A 15888-nucleotide genomic window follows, 5' to 3' on the forward strand; every position below is an offset into this window, starting at 1 on the left:
AATGTGTACTTTGTCCTAAGCACTTGATGGAGGATTGTTCTATTGATCTGTAAGAGAATTTTATGATGTTGGATTTGTATTGATGGTTTTTAATCCTTCAAAGTACTAGGATCGTCTCGGCAATATAATCTAAGCAGTATAATAAAAAGTTTATTCTGCCTAGTGTCTGTGTAGCATGGATGGGTTTATTATCTTGTCTAGAATAGTATCTTAGTTCTCCATTACTGTACATGGGCAAACAGTGGTTATGATGTTGAAATGAGTAATAACAGATTATCATTTTTCTTGTGTCAGTTTTTGTGGATTATCAGATATTTAGGTTAAGAAAATATCTCTAACTTATTCAGTAAAAATGATTTATAAATAATAGTTGTATAATTGAACTAAAGTAGTTGATAAGTGTCTTTGATTCATCTCTTCATTTACTCTTTCACCAAATATGTATTGAATGCCTAGTTTATGTTGGGGACTGTGCTAGATGCTAGAAATAGGGTATCTTGTTTATTTTCTCTAGATTTAAGTTGCTTTTGGGTAAGTTATATGTTTAATTCCAGAAGTTAGCTCCAACATCTAGTATCCAAATTAACATTGGACAAAAATATTTTTGTTCGTAGAAGAAATTTTTGTTTGTAAAGGAAAGAGACAGGGAAATTAAAGACCCACCATAACTCAGATGATCACTGGCCAGTGAGGATTTGCCATAAGAACAAGATTGCCTTTTTTCGATTAAGTAGTATGTAAAAAAGCCATCAGAAGAAATCTTGTAAGTAGGAAGCCATACATAGGAAACTGATGGACTATGCAGCTCTTTTTTCAACTTTCTTTCCTGCTGACCAGTTGAAGCAGCTTTCAGTAAAAGCAAGAGTTATTTGGATTTTAATGGATTTTAGTGCTTTAAGCACAAAGTGCTTTTTTTCTATTACTTGACATTGTCTCCAGTGGATATGTTTGTTGTTATTTTTCAAAGTTCACATCAGAGCTGTTTGACATTTGAAATGTATCCTCTATCTCCCTTTTTAAAAATATATTGAGGCTGTTATGATTTTCATACTGGTTAAATAATCTTACAAATTTGGTTAGTTTCCACATGATTGCTTATAAGTGAAAATCTCAATATAATGGCACACGATGGAATGTAAGTAAATAGCTAAATGTGTACTTTTAAGTGTGAGAGTTGTGGGGCAGTTTCCCTACACCCAGGGTGAAAGGAGTATAATAGTCCAAAATAATCTATATGACAGCTTTTCCCAGTGTGTGTTCTGGGGAACAATGTTAATCGGCTCTACCCACAAAACAAAGAATTTCTACACAAATAAATTTGAGAAATACTGGGTTGGACAAAGGTGTACAGCTTATTCATTGCAGGACATCTCAGCATCTTCAGTTTGTGATTATGCACTGTGAATCTCTGAAAGAGGGACAGAAGTGTTCCAAACGTATTTGTCAAGAACTCCTTGACCAATATCTCTTTAGTACTGATGTTCATGGTGTAATTATATGTTTATAATGTCGTTTGCAGTGTTTCCACATGTATTGGTGAAGGATTTTAAAAACATCTCTCATGACTAATGTACCTTGGGGCTGACTTTAGGGAGTGTCAGCCTTAGGGTGGCAGTTCCACAGGCTCCCAAGCCTTCCTGACCTTTCTCAAATTCTAGAACTGCTAGAGCAGCTCTGAGTGAGTTGTATGCAGTTTGCATCCTCTGAAGTTACCCCAGAGTAGATGTGACTTCCAGGGGTCTTTAAACATAGAGCTGAAAGAGCAATTAATAATAATAATAATAACAATCACAACAATGATAATATTTACAAGTAAGTATGTGGCATTTTTTCAAAATGCTTTCAAGTCTTGAGTCACCTGATTTTTGCAGCAAATTTGTGGTAAATTCAGTTTGTCCTGGTTTTTCTAACTTATGTCTGAGGAGGCAGAATAACTTAGAAAGGTTCAGAAACTTGTCAAGTTTTCACATCAGGTTTATACTCCATTGCCCTTACCTATTGTATAAATAATGATTTTCTAATATAATGCTCTGCATTGTACTACCTGAGAATTAGGATCTAGGTCAGGGATCAGCAGGCTATGGTTCAAAGTTAGGCAAACTATGACCTGTTGTCATATAGACCATTGGGCTAAATCTGGCCCAATGCCTGTATTTATTTATTTATTTATTTAAAAAATTTTTTTTTTAACATTTATTTATTTGGCTGTACCAGGTCTTAGTTGCAGCATGCAGGATCTTTAGTTGCAGCATGCAAACTCTTAGTTGCAGCACGTGGGATCTAGTTCCCTGACCAGGGATCGAACCCGGGCCCCCTGCATTGGGAGCGCGGAGTCTCAGCCACCGGACCACCAGGGAAGTCCCTATTTTTTTAATAAAGTTTTTCTTGAGCACAGCCATACACATTTGTTTATGTATTGTTTGTGACTGCTTTGACACTACAATGACAGAGTTGATTAATTGCAACAAAGATCATATGGCCTGCAAATTGTAAAATATTCACTATTTGGCCCTTTATGGAAAAGTTGGAAAACTCCTTATGTAGATCATGGCCTGAACTAGAGGCTGTATGTAGATGTTAGAATGCTGTTTATATTGCACTGCGCTTATAAATGTGTAATGGTTAACAGAAAACACGGAGGTAATTCCAAAAATAGAAACATATTTGTACCGTTAGTGTAAATGACACTCATTTGTTAATTTACACACATCCCTATGCATTAAGTATGGGTTTTAGCACACCACAGTGCTAGCTGAGCCTGCATCCTTCAAGCACAGGGTTATTTAATGATTGCTGCAAGAGGCTTTAATCAAGTCCTTCTTATAGAAGACAAACAAATGATTAGCCTTTACATTACAGGCATAAACAGGAATTTGACTCATGAATTTCCTAATTATACTGCACCATTTTGGAAATCAGTTGGCATTCAAATTCTTGCTGTTATTCTGTATACAATTTCCTTTTGCAAGATAGAAGTATAGGATGAAAAAAATAAAGTTGGGTTTAATTTAAATGTTTTCCCTATTTGCTCATACAGAATGATTTAATGGAAATAGAGAAATGATTGGCTGTCTATTATATATCAGCTACATGCTTCACATTTTATATGACTCTTACTAATTTATTCTAAGATAGCACTATGAGGTAGGTTTCATTATTTCTGTTTTAAGTCTGAGGAAATTAAGGCTCAGAATGTGAAATGATCTGCCCAATATCACATTAGAAAGTAGTTTGTGATGGAGTCCTAATTAGGATTGGAATTCCTAGTCTCTCAGCCGAGGTGTGGGTTTCTTCCACCGTGACTTGTTGCCTTAGCCACAAGGCCAAGACCCGTTTTCCATGGTCTCTGTAACCAGTACCTAAAATGGATCAGTTCTTCCCATTTTTTCCCCCCCAAGATGTGCTTTAGGTTGTGCATAAACAATTGACAAGTTAAATGCACATTCCTGGTTTTATAGCACTGGATTATCCTGCTTTACTGTTTTACCCCTGTGAAAAATCAATTGTGAAATAGGTCTACAAGTTTCTTTTTAATTATATCTAAACAAAAACAACCAAGCTCTGCATATTTTGAATGCTGAAGCCAATTTTGATTTTATCAGAGGTAGAAGGTGGTTCTTAATTTCTCTTCTCTGATCTCTTCCATCATTTGTCAGAAATCAAATGCCAAGGTCTTCCATAAATAAAACTTACTTCTTAAGTAATTGTCCTAAGGATTTCCTTGAAAGAATTAGAAAGAACACCTACAAGAAATTATTTCCATTTCTTTACTGTTTTCTAACATGTTCTTAGTATCTCTGCAACACATATTATTTTCTGAGAGTTATTTCACTTGCATTTTTCTTTACCTTTTTGTAGGAGACTGATCTGGGCTAGGTCATGAGTCTTCTTTTATTTTCCCAGTGCTGCACAGAAGTCCCTCACAGACAGGAATTTTTATTGAGATGATTGCTTCTCATTCAGATCTTTACAAGGCCTATGGAATATTTCCTAGGACATGATTGTTGATGGGAAGAGTTACATGGAGGAGGTTAGTATTGGTTAGGGTCATAATCCAGTGCTAGGTTTTATAGAACATTTTTATTATTACAGAAGGTTCTATTGGATAACACTGGTCTAGAAAGAAGCCTAGAAATGTTCTTATACAGCATGTCTGGTTGCTTATGGATTAGTAGCTTATATATTAGTATTATGTATTAATAGCTTAACCACTCTGGACCTCGCTAATTCATCTGTAAAGTGAAAGTAAGATTATATGTGAACTCCATCTTTATTTGATGCAGACAAATTTTGAATGTGTTACTTGCAAATTTTGATATATGTGGTTTCAGGTGCCCTTTTTGGGGGTGGGACATTAGTTGATTGATTATTTTTGATCATTTTTCTCAAACCTTTCCATACAGGAATCTATCAGCAGGAAAAATTAGAATTCCAGATTCTTATTTAAAATTCACATGAAAAGAAAATGCAGATTTAACCCAACTTTGGATTATTACCCTTAGTTAAGAAGTATGTAGCTTTGGTCTGTTTTGTTAGTTGCTTTTCGAGCAACTTTGGTTGTTATTGATACCATTCTTTTTGGAGTTGTATTCAAAGTTGTGACCCAGAGGCCATTTAACTAAGGTTTTATCACGTGTTATAAAAGTGGACCTTTGCTTTGATTTTTTAATGTTAAACAAGGTAGTATTCATTTGTTTTAAAATTCTAAAACTCTAAATTTCTAAATACCATTGCACTTTAAGTTCATTGTTTTTAAAAAGATAAATTGAGACAAAATTTCAGGAGCCATAAATAGGATTAACTGACAAGTAGGAAATAATTTCATAGTGAGTTGTATTTAAAGCTAGGCCTTGTATAGTAATGCCTTCATAGAAGTCACTTAAAAATTTTAAATGACTACTATATGATGCTATACAATGGATGATTCAGTTATTTCTGCTATATGAATTAACCACAGTATGAAAAAGTATTCTAATCAGCGTACATCCCATTGGAACCAGAAAATGTTTATCACATTTACCAGATTAGTATCCCTAAAGGTAGTGTTTAGAAGTTACTAAAGAAAACTTTAAATTATGTATTTCTCATATACATAATTGGTATAGTTGCTTTGAATTGTTTTAATTGGATGGAGCATTTTAGTTTAGTAACTACACATCAGGTACTATAGTCATCAATTTAAGTGAAACCTGAGACTGTTTGGACCAAAATTCAGAGAATGCCATTTTAAATACCTTTCTGATATTTAAAGTTTTTCAGTGCAAAATTGGTAGAAAAACTAAAATTTGTTTGAGATCATCTTAAAATGTCATTAATCTAATCATATTAATGATTCACATTCCATCTGATACAAATATGTGAGCTTGACACATTTCATTAAATTAATAAATCAAAAAACTTACCTTAATTATGAAAAATAAATTTGATCCTTATAATTTCATTAAAATCATTTAATTTACTAAAATATTTGGTTTTATTGGTACCTTACTATATATATCAATATATCATGAAACATTAGATTACATTTAGGAAATAATGCTCATTTTTCACAGATGATTTTTTAAAAAGAGGCTCCATAATAAAAAGCCATTATTTTACTGCGGTTACCTGCATTCCAATTTTTTTTAACTTATAATAATTTGCTTCCTACAGATATGCCGATAAGCCTTTAGGGTAAATGTGATTAACTGGAAATTTTCTAAATCTTCATAATATAGAGGAAAGAACACAGAATCTGGGGTCAGAAGATCTAATTTCTACCATTTAGTCATTTGTTCTTCATTTAGTCCCTTGTATTTATTGTTTACTACGTGCCAGGCACTGTGCTAAGAAGAGCGGTGAAGAAAACAGTTACTATTTGCAGTACATTAGATTTTAATAGTTACTTTATTCTTCAGTGGTCTTGGCCACATCATTATGATAAATAATAAGATTACACAAATGGTTTTGTGAATTTACGTGACAGTTATTGTATTCTGCCTCATCTCCATCATCTCCTTCATCGTGATGATGATATCATCGTCAGATCTACTTAAGAAAGGACAATCCATGGAGGATTTGTTTGGAAATGCCCAATTAATGAATCTTGAACTGCCTCAAAATGATATTATAATAGAAACTAATACTAAAGGCCTGTGATTTACTTTGCCCAAATGCTTCCATTTGTTAAAGTTCCTTAAATATGATGTGAGAATAAAAAAGTTGGCTTTTTGTGGCAAATAAATCCTGCCTATGAAAATGAATTTAGTCATCCTCATCCCACATTGCTAGTTTCATAGAAGCCAAGCAGGAAATTAAGATAGGAAATTAATTACTCACTAAAACATTTGTTAAGCAACTCCTTTGTGTACACACCATCTTAGATGCTGACCATCCTGAACAAAAGAAGAGGAATAGAAAAGGCACTGCTCTTAAGCATCCTACAGTTTGTATAAGGAAGCATTAATTATAATAATGCCATGGCTAACCCCAGTAAACAGGTATTATCTATACATAAAATGCTTTATACTCTGTCATTATTGAATAAGTGGTTTTACATTTTTTCACTGCTGTGGGCCACAGCCTCTCTATGGAACAAGTTAAACATTTAGCAAATGAGAAAATTAAAGAAATGTTAAAAAAAAATGTATCTAGATTCCTAAAACTGATTTGTAGTGACAGAACCTAGAAGGATCCTAACTCCAAGCTCATCCTCCTTTCCAGTTCCTTCTTCAGGGAGAATGAGATGAAACATTAAAGTATTGCATATTGTCAGGAAATGCCTAGATTCTCCAAGGATTTCTAGTTTCTTAAAGATTCAGTGTTATTTGTTCACCCTGACACTTTGTTCGAATCATTTTTCCTCTCTGTGACTGTTTTCATACATATTTACATGCTTTAAAGTGTTAGATTTAATTATTCTATGTTAATAGGCCCATTTAAAATTATCAAGTATATTCTCTCAAACTGCATCCAGCATAGTTTCTATTCAACTCTAAGAGAAGCATATTAACTAATAAAAAAAAAATTCAGTATTTCAAAAATAGTGACTTTTCTACTCTTTTTCCATTATGTTTTGTGAGCATTACTTGCAACATGGCCCATTTTGAACATAATTTACTTCTGACCGCTATAAGGTACACGTTTCCTAAGCTACTAGGTACTGCCTTGAGCTACATTTGCCAGTAGGTATTAGCCATTCCATGTATTATACATATTGCACAACTAGTTTTTTTCTCAGTTATTGTAATAATATCAGAAATAAAGTTTTTGGTGTCATATTTACTATTTTTTTGTACAGGTGAGTTTTCCATAGTAATACAAGTTCTAAAATAGTATTGTCATAGTTCAGGCTGCTGTCACAAAGTACCGTAGACTGGGTGGCTTATAAAAAACAGAAATTTTATTTCTTACTGTTCTGGAGGCTGGAAGTCCGATATCAGTGTGCCAGCATGATCAGGTTCTGGTGAGAGTCTGCTTTCAGGTTGAAGACTGCTGACTTTTTGGTGAATTTTCACATGGTAGAGAGTAGAGAGGGGAAGCAAGCTCTCTCATGACTTTTACAAGGGCACTGATTCCATTCATGAAGGCTTCACTCCTATAACCTTATATAATCCTAATTATCTCCCAAAGGCCCCACCTCCTAATATCATCATACTAAGGAGTACGGTTTCAACATACGAATTTTTGGGGTACACAAACATTCAGTCCATAAAAAGTACTGAGTCAGGATGCTATTCTGGTTTAGAAACATATATTTTCTTCTTTGAAATAAGATAAATAAGTATCTGGTCATATTGGATTATCCCTTTCAAGCCATTCTAATGCCAGAGGCTGGACTTAGATGTCAGATGACCTCAGTACCCTTTGGAAATCATCTATCCTTTTCAATACTTTATTTATTTACCAGACAACAGCTCATTGGGATATCTAGATTAAATGTTAAGATATCGAGGCTATAAATATATTTCTGTTTCCATTCTTACATTGACTCATTTTCTTTACCATGTAAAAATGGAGATTGAATGTCACAAACCAATCATAAATAAGAGTACATTTCTATAATAAAATGAATGATGTTTAATTTTATGATCAGGCCTACACTCTTTAAATACTGAAAATAGAGTCGGCAGATCCACTCTAAATTTTTATTCTTCACCTTTTTCATTCTTTATATGAAACTCTTTAACCCATTGTTTCATCTCTTAGATGTTTTTGCCACCTCCTTTTTTTTTTACTATGTCACAATTAATGCTTCCATGTTCAGGGTTGTTTTTCCATTCTTCCTACTCATAGTTTTTATTTGCCTACTCAGTGGTGCATTTGTTATCATGTAATAGCCCCTTGACAGGATCTTGGACTTTTATAGAATTAACTAGAGGTCTGAGCTGCTTCTTTTATCCTTTTTTATTCCTTGTCTCTGCCGTATTTCAGTGTTACAGAAATGTTGATCCTTTTATTTGCCCATTCGGTTTATTTTCCTATAGTATAGTACTCAATGGGAAGCCTATTTTATAGGAAGAGAAGTCTTTGACATGTAATGTAAGAGAATTCATTGTATGAGACTGTGTGATAGAGGATGCTTTTTACTAATTTGAAAACCACTGTTGTTATTAAACTATTATGTAAAAAACATTGTCATAGACTCACAGATAAAATCTGTGACAATAATATTAAATGACCTAATGGGGAATATTGAGAAAAGTATTGATGTTTAGGATGGAGCTTATGATTTGAAGTGGTCATAATAGCATTGTATTGCTACACATTTGGAAGCAATATATTATGAATTATAACTTGATGAGATTATTTTGAAAATTAAGTCTTTACCTTGGAAGTCATTTGGGTCAAAAAGAAAACAAAAAAAAAGTCTGTGTTCCAGCAATCAGAAAGCAGTTTGTACAAATGTCAAGAAATAATGTTATATCATATTCATATTATTCCATTTAAAAAAATAAAACGAACTGTTTTGAATGATGGAATTAACATTTAAATATGCTCTACAAGAGTCCAAAAAATGTTTATCTTTCAGAGTGCTTTCTTAAGCAGCAAATATCCATTTCAGGACAAGATAAGATGGGGAATTACAAGGCTACCTTAAAAGCTTGTATTTGCAGTGATTTAATTTTATGGATCAGTAAATCAACAGATAAAGGATAGATTATTCAAGCTTATGGTCCCCTCTTCAACATGGACTTGCATTCATATGGGTCTACTTAAGTACTAGACATTAGCCCAAACACCTCTATATATGAAATTTTCAGTGATATAGAATTGGTTGTACCTATGAACAAACTATTTTATTCTTAGCCTGTAACATAAAACTTTATTTTTTAAAGGAAAATAGGAGACTGGACAATGTATTTAGTTTTTCTTTCTTCTTGTCTATTTTTTCAAATTTGAAAAGATTAGAACTTGCTGCTTAGTTCCGAGGAGATTTACTATACAGCATGTATGTAAAAGGAGTGAAAGTAATATTTTTATCACATTCGCATTTTATAAGTAAAACGAGAAGGCAGATACACTATATGCGGCAAATTCGTATTATATTGCCTAACCCTCCAAAATATTTGACTTGGAATGAAAGTGTTCTTTTGTTTCAGATATTATAAAAGGGAAGAAAAATTTTATGTGCTGTGAATGAAATGAACACTTTCCTTTAAATTTTCAAGGCAGCAAGAAATTATGGAATAATTATCCATTTTATTTCTAGTGGTTAGAATACCCATGGGTAAACACACCTGTTCTTTGCTATTATAATAGGGCAAAGATTTTATAAACGTGTTTTTTTATTTTTTCTGGGAAATAATTCATTCTAATAGTACAGGGAAGAAGAGTGTTGGGACCTTTTTTTTTTTCTTCAATAAAGGAAATTAAACAGTATTACATTTTTTGACTTTATAGAGTTAACACGTAAATGCAATTAAGAAAGAAATATTTTCCCTAAATATTTCTGCCTTCTTGTAACAGGATCAAAGAAATAATGAGTACAGCCTTCATACTTCTTTATTGTATTACTTTAAAAAATGTGACAATAATAAATATATTTTGATAATAGTTCCAGCAACATAGCACCACCTTACTAGACACTTCAGCATTACCCTATGTTGTCCAAATTCTTCATGTCTATTTTCTTTTTAAAACAAGTTTTTTGGGAATTGACATATATACACTAATATGTATAAAATAGATAACTAATAAGAACCTGCTGTATAAAAAATAAATAAAATTCAAAAGAAAAAAAATTTTTTTTGAGATCTACACAAACTTGCACAAGGAGCCTTAAAACATACTTTCTGTATACTCTTGGAATCTTCTATTTTTTATTTGGGTATCTTGGGCAAGTCACCCAACCACAGTGAGATAATATAAAGATTATATAAGATAATGTTTATGAAAGTATGTTTAAAGTGGTAAGCCCTACCCAAGAGTTAGTATATTATTTTTTATTCTTACGTCTCTTGAGCATTTAGAAGAAGTTACTTGAGATCTTCATAACATTTTATAAAACATTTTATAAAAATTGCATTTGCTCTGATTATTTTCTGCTTTCCACTGATTGATTCTAAGGAATGCATTAATGTTTTGGCTTAACCTGATATTCCTACATTATATTTAGTAAGCAGAGAATAGCACAGTTTGTAGAGAAACCACCAACTTACAAATATTAGATTTAACCATATTAAATTGTTGGTATTTAACCAATTTTGATCTGAAAACAATAATTTTATATGTTTCAACCCCAGGTACTATTGGACTAAGTGCTTTCAGTCTTTGGAGAAGCAGAAGAATTCTTCTCAACAGTCTTCCTCCTATTCAAATGTCCTACATTTGAAAAGATTACTAGATATTTGGTTCATTGTAGGTAGCATTTTAGTCAACTCTGAGTGATTCCTGGAAAATTTTAACATACTATCTGATTCATTTAGGAAAAAAAACCCAGTTAATTCCCCTTAAAATTATTTTCAGTGATTTCTATAAAACTTTAAAATTAAATTAGCCATAAATTATAAAATATGCAAATATCTTGAGTTCTAAACACTAAAGAAAATGAAAAAGTTTTGAAAAACTGAAATATTCTTTTAATATTTATTGCACTTTTCTTCTGGACTATTTGTTAAATGTGCAAAGGTCCTAATGGATTAAAGATAACATGAATTATTTATTTTGAAATAAAATTTTATTTTTCCTTAAATATAATAATGTATTTATAAATGACAGGTCAGTTTTATATCATACGAACCATTTTCTATTCAATTTATAAAAATCTAATTTGTTAAACTAAATTTAGGACTTTTTCTTACAGTATGGTTTAGTCATATTTTTGTGCAATGTCCCCTTATTTTAATGACAAAATATGTTTGTTTTTATTTCTCAGAGAAATTAAATAGATTTGTCTGAGAACCTAAGTATAAATGAGTAAAATCAGAAGTGTTTGAAAGTTTATTTGAAACATCTCTGTAATAAAATTATTTGTGAAAAAACTGTACACATCGAGCATATGTTAGACAGTTCTCTCAAATGAAGGGCCATTGGTGTCCTTCAGCAGGATTCACCTACTGTCTATTTAATGTTGGAGAACCTAGGACACATTGTGGAGTATTCTCTGCTGGTACCACACAAGCCAGAGGATGTTACCTGTTTATTTGCTCGTAAGAAAAGTCCCATCTGAGTACTGGCACACCCACTAGAAGGGGTGATATGTTGGGTAGGCAGGTAGGGGTGTATTTAAATTTATTTTCTCAACTCCAAACCAAGAGCTTTCCTCCTCTACTTCCTAAAATGTGGTGACTTTGGACTCTTAATAAGGAAGCACTACTCACCAAAACCAGCTTTCTTTGGAGAGTTTGTATAGCAATGATTGAGCTTGGGTGGGAAAGTACATGGTAACACCCTGTTCACTGTTATCTGTCAATTCTGTACTAGGAAATGTTCATTTCTCAGTAAGCAATAAAGCAATAAAAATGAGCACACACAGTGTAGACTATGCTCTGTTTATTGTCACTGTTAAATGAAGTGGTCTTTCCCTAAGTCCAGCTATTGATATGAATATAGAAATGTTAACTCTCAAGGGTTAGATGTAGGGAAGAATTGAGGCTATAAAAGCAAAATAAAATCCTTGTAATAGTCCCTCATGAAAAGAAAATTTGAAATTGTATGCAATATAGTTTATGCGTGCTATTTAATATATACTTTAATATGTTGACTAATAACTGTTAAATTCCATTAAGGCCATTGAACAGCTTAAACACCAGAAGAATCTGCCATATAATTAGACTTCCTTCTTTCTTCCTTCTTTCCCTTTCTTACTTTCTTCCTCCATTAACAAGATGGAGCATTTTGAATCGAATACCACAAGTTCTTTGTAACAAAATTGGTACCTACTGTGTGAAGCAGAAACATAGGGAGTCTCCAGCTTATGAAAGTATAATCTCAAAAGTTATTTGAATAAATTGGTTGAAACTCATGTCACATTTCCCATGGAAACAACACTGTAAGGCAAAGTAGACTCAGACCACTTCACAAAGGACTCATTAATTCCATGATATACTTGAATCATTGTATTGTACCAAAAGTATAGTCAGACGTTGCCCATAATGTTCCTAGGGAGAATGGTTTTATAGTTCTAAGTGTGATGCCACGAACATCTCTGCTGCTTCAAGTTGGTTAGAGATACCCTTCTTATCACTCCTGAACAGTGAAAAGAGAGAAGAAAAATTAGCTTCTCTAGTTGGCTCCCCTCATGCCCTAGGATTGAGATTCCAGCAGGCTGAGTGGGAGTGTCATTTAGGTGAATTTGAAATAAGTTGCTGAGCCCACCTGTTAAAAAGCATTTTTGAAACTAGCCGGATTCCTGCCCAGGCTGTCTCTTTCCTTCCTTAAGCCTCCATAGTGGACCTTTCTGCTTCATTTTCTGTTTGCACCTCCTCTTGGTTCTGGCTGGCTTTTGTCTTCCTCCAGCTGACTGCTGCCCAGATCCAAAGAAGCAGTGATTTCCTCCATTTCCCAGTCCTTGAAGCATTCCCAGATTATTGAGGTTTTCTAAAGGCTTTCACTGTTAACACCAAAAGAAAAATAAAACAAAACTCCAACCTGTGCCACCATGGGAACCAGACCCTGCTCTACTGGCATTTGGTCCTCCAAATGAGGGGTGAAATCTTCAAAAGTAATGTGAGGGGCTAGAAAGACGAGGATAGACACTAGGAAGCTCAAGGTATGTTAAAAAAGGAAATAAAATTGTATTCTGAATTCCTCCTTTTGCTGGGTAGCACCGGCCACCGGTTTTGCTGTGTAGCCCACTGTGGAGGGCATAGATCTGGGTGGGAAGCCGCCTGCGATAGTGGCAGTTCTGACGGAGGAGAGAGGGAGTGAAAGAAAATGAAGGGAGCCAGTCACAGGCAACTAGCAGAGAAGGAAGAAAGCTGAAACGGAGAAAGAAAGCCCAAGTAGGGGCAGGAGACTTCTGGCCAGTTTTTAATGTAAAATGTAGCATGTAAGTTGACTACTGCATGTGCATTTAGATGAAACCTTTCATATTTCTAAGCTTAAACACTGATTATACAAAAAAGGAGTTAATTGTGACATTTTATTCCAAACTTTATTCACTTGTCATGATTAAATTTCTGATTTTCTTTACATTGAAACAAGAACATTTTGTCCTTGTTCATTTCTCTTTTCCTAGTAGTATGTGATTAAGATTATGTGCAAAGAACACTGTCATAATAAAGTTATCGTCCTTGCATTCTTATAAGCTGGGAGCCAAAGGAAAAACATTTGTGAAGATGCTCTTTTGAGGTAATTTTAAAACGTACAATTTAATAGTCTGCAGCTTCCCTCAATGTCAGCACACAAATATCATTCATAACATGACTGATATTCTAGTGCTTGATTTCTGTCTCTGTGAGGGAAGTATGTCTTATCTGAAAGAAAAATAAGATTTAAGTTATCTTTTTCATGGTTTTATATTTATTATTTTCACAATCAAAAGAAAAAGAGTGTGATCTTTATAGGTGGCATGGTGATCATAGTAAAGTTGATTACTAAGAGACTCACTTCATGTACACAGCAGGATTAGGTCAGCAGAATTAAGAAGCCAGGGTTTTCTGCAAACCAAGAGCTTTTCCCTAACTTGACAATGTATGCAGGTAAGGCTGGATGGACTACTTTCTACCTTACACTAAAGCAAAATATACTGATTTACCTTTACACTGGGGCATGCCAATTTCAGCACCTCTCTCTGTTGCTGCTCAAAACCAAAATAGTATTTGATTGCAAAGAGAAAGCAAAAGTTGGTGTGATGAGAAAAACTATTCTTTTTAAACTTGATATTCTTTGTTTAGTCCAAAAACCAAGTAGAAAGGAAAGAAAAAAAGAAAAATACATAGAGAATGATTGTAAATGCTAGAGCTTCTGCCATTTATAGCTACTTCCAAATTCTGAAATAACATAGAGGTCATCTCTAGGTTAACAGGTTTTAAATCAACTAAAGCCAACAAATGCTTACCAAAGGGGTAGAAAAGAATGAAACAAATAAAGAGAAGTTTTTTTTTATCCTATGATTGAATCTGAAAATATATAGAAACTCAAGGAGAGTTTGTTCTAAGCCAGTTTTCTTCTTCTTTTTTCTTCTTTTTTTTAAATTTTTGAAATAGGAGTTAATATATTACCCTTTCTTTCACTCTAGTACTTCTTTAAAAGAATCTGAGTCTTTGGAGAAGACCATTTTGCTGAACGTGGTCAAGTCAGGATTTGATTACACTTTGGGCATGACTTGGATTTGCATAGAAGGATTTCCTTTAGTTAAGCTGGTTCTCTGTATGAATAACTCAGAGAAATGCTGGATGACCGGGCGGGATCAGTGGTATTGCCTGTGGCTCCGTGCCTTAGTTAACAGTGAAAAGAGAACTCATTTTCAGGGAACTAAGTCAATGACCTTGATTCTGTTAGTGCACCTTCTTTTCCTAATATCCTATTAAGGACATTTATAACATTTGTGTCAAGACTTGTCCTGTTTTATTTTGTTGACTTGTTTTTCACTTTCTTTTCCCTATTAGATTTTCATGCAGCACTTTACCAAAACCCTTTTCTGGGACTGTACTGCTCATGACCATATTTGCCAAAGGACTCTCCTCTAAATTCCCTGATTTTGTTGTTTTACTCTACATATTTAATAAACTTATTGAAAAATGAGCATCTTAGGTGGGAAATAGAATTTCAAAGGATGTCATTGTAAAAACCAAAGTATATAACATTAAAATCTATATCTTTGTATGATTTCCAGTATAAAGCAATAAAATGAAACTTTACTATTTGTGTCCATGTCATGTCCAAGTTGCCATTGAAAAGTAACAAATTCTAATTCCTTATTTGGTAGATTGGAAGCCTGAATCAAACAGGAAATGAATATCACATACCAAATATTTCAATCATTTTTTATTTCTTTAAAAATGAACTCTGGCAAACCAAGTATTTTGTATAGATGTTGTTGTCCACATTTATCCACTAACAATTTTCTATTATGTAAGGCCATATCAGTAAGTGTACCTGTGTTGATATTTCAGTTTCCACCTAATATATTTTAAACAAAATTGATGATTCTTAATTCATTAGTAACTTTAACCATTAAAAAAGCTATTTGTTGAACCTTATGAAATGGTGCATTCACAGTTGTTTTTCTTTCAAGTTACTACATTTGCTGTTGTTTTGTTTTTTATAAACACCTTTCATCAAATGGGCAGTTTAAAAAATACAGCTAAAAAAAATACAGCTAATTAAATGAAATACAAGAATGAGACAAGAAATGTCAACATGGATATACTTTACTGTTGAAAACATTTTGATAAGTATTGAAACCTTGCTCTCACCCTAGTGCCGTAAAACAGCTTTTCCTTCCATTTCTTACCTGATACC

At 33.3% G+C, this 15888-nt stretch overlaps 1 protein-coding gene across 21 annotated transcripts in view; it reads left to right on the forward strand.

The window, feature by feature from the left end:
• Nucleotides 1-15888, forward strand: part of NRXN1 (neurexin 1) — a 1116259-nt gene that overhangs the window by 84879 nt on the left and 1015492 nt on the right. The window lies entirely within an intron of this gene.

This window comes from Balaenoptera musculus, chromosome 13, assembly GCF_009873245.2.
Source record: "Balaenoptera musculus isolate JJ_BM4_2016_0621 chromosome 13, mBalMus1.pri.v3, whole genome shotgun sequence".
Lineage (NCBI taxonomy): Eukaryota > Metazoa > Chordata > Mammalia > Artiodactyla > Balaenopteridae > Balaenoptera > Balaenoptera musculus.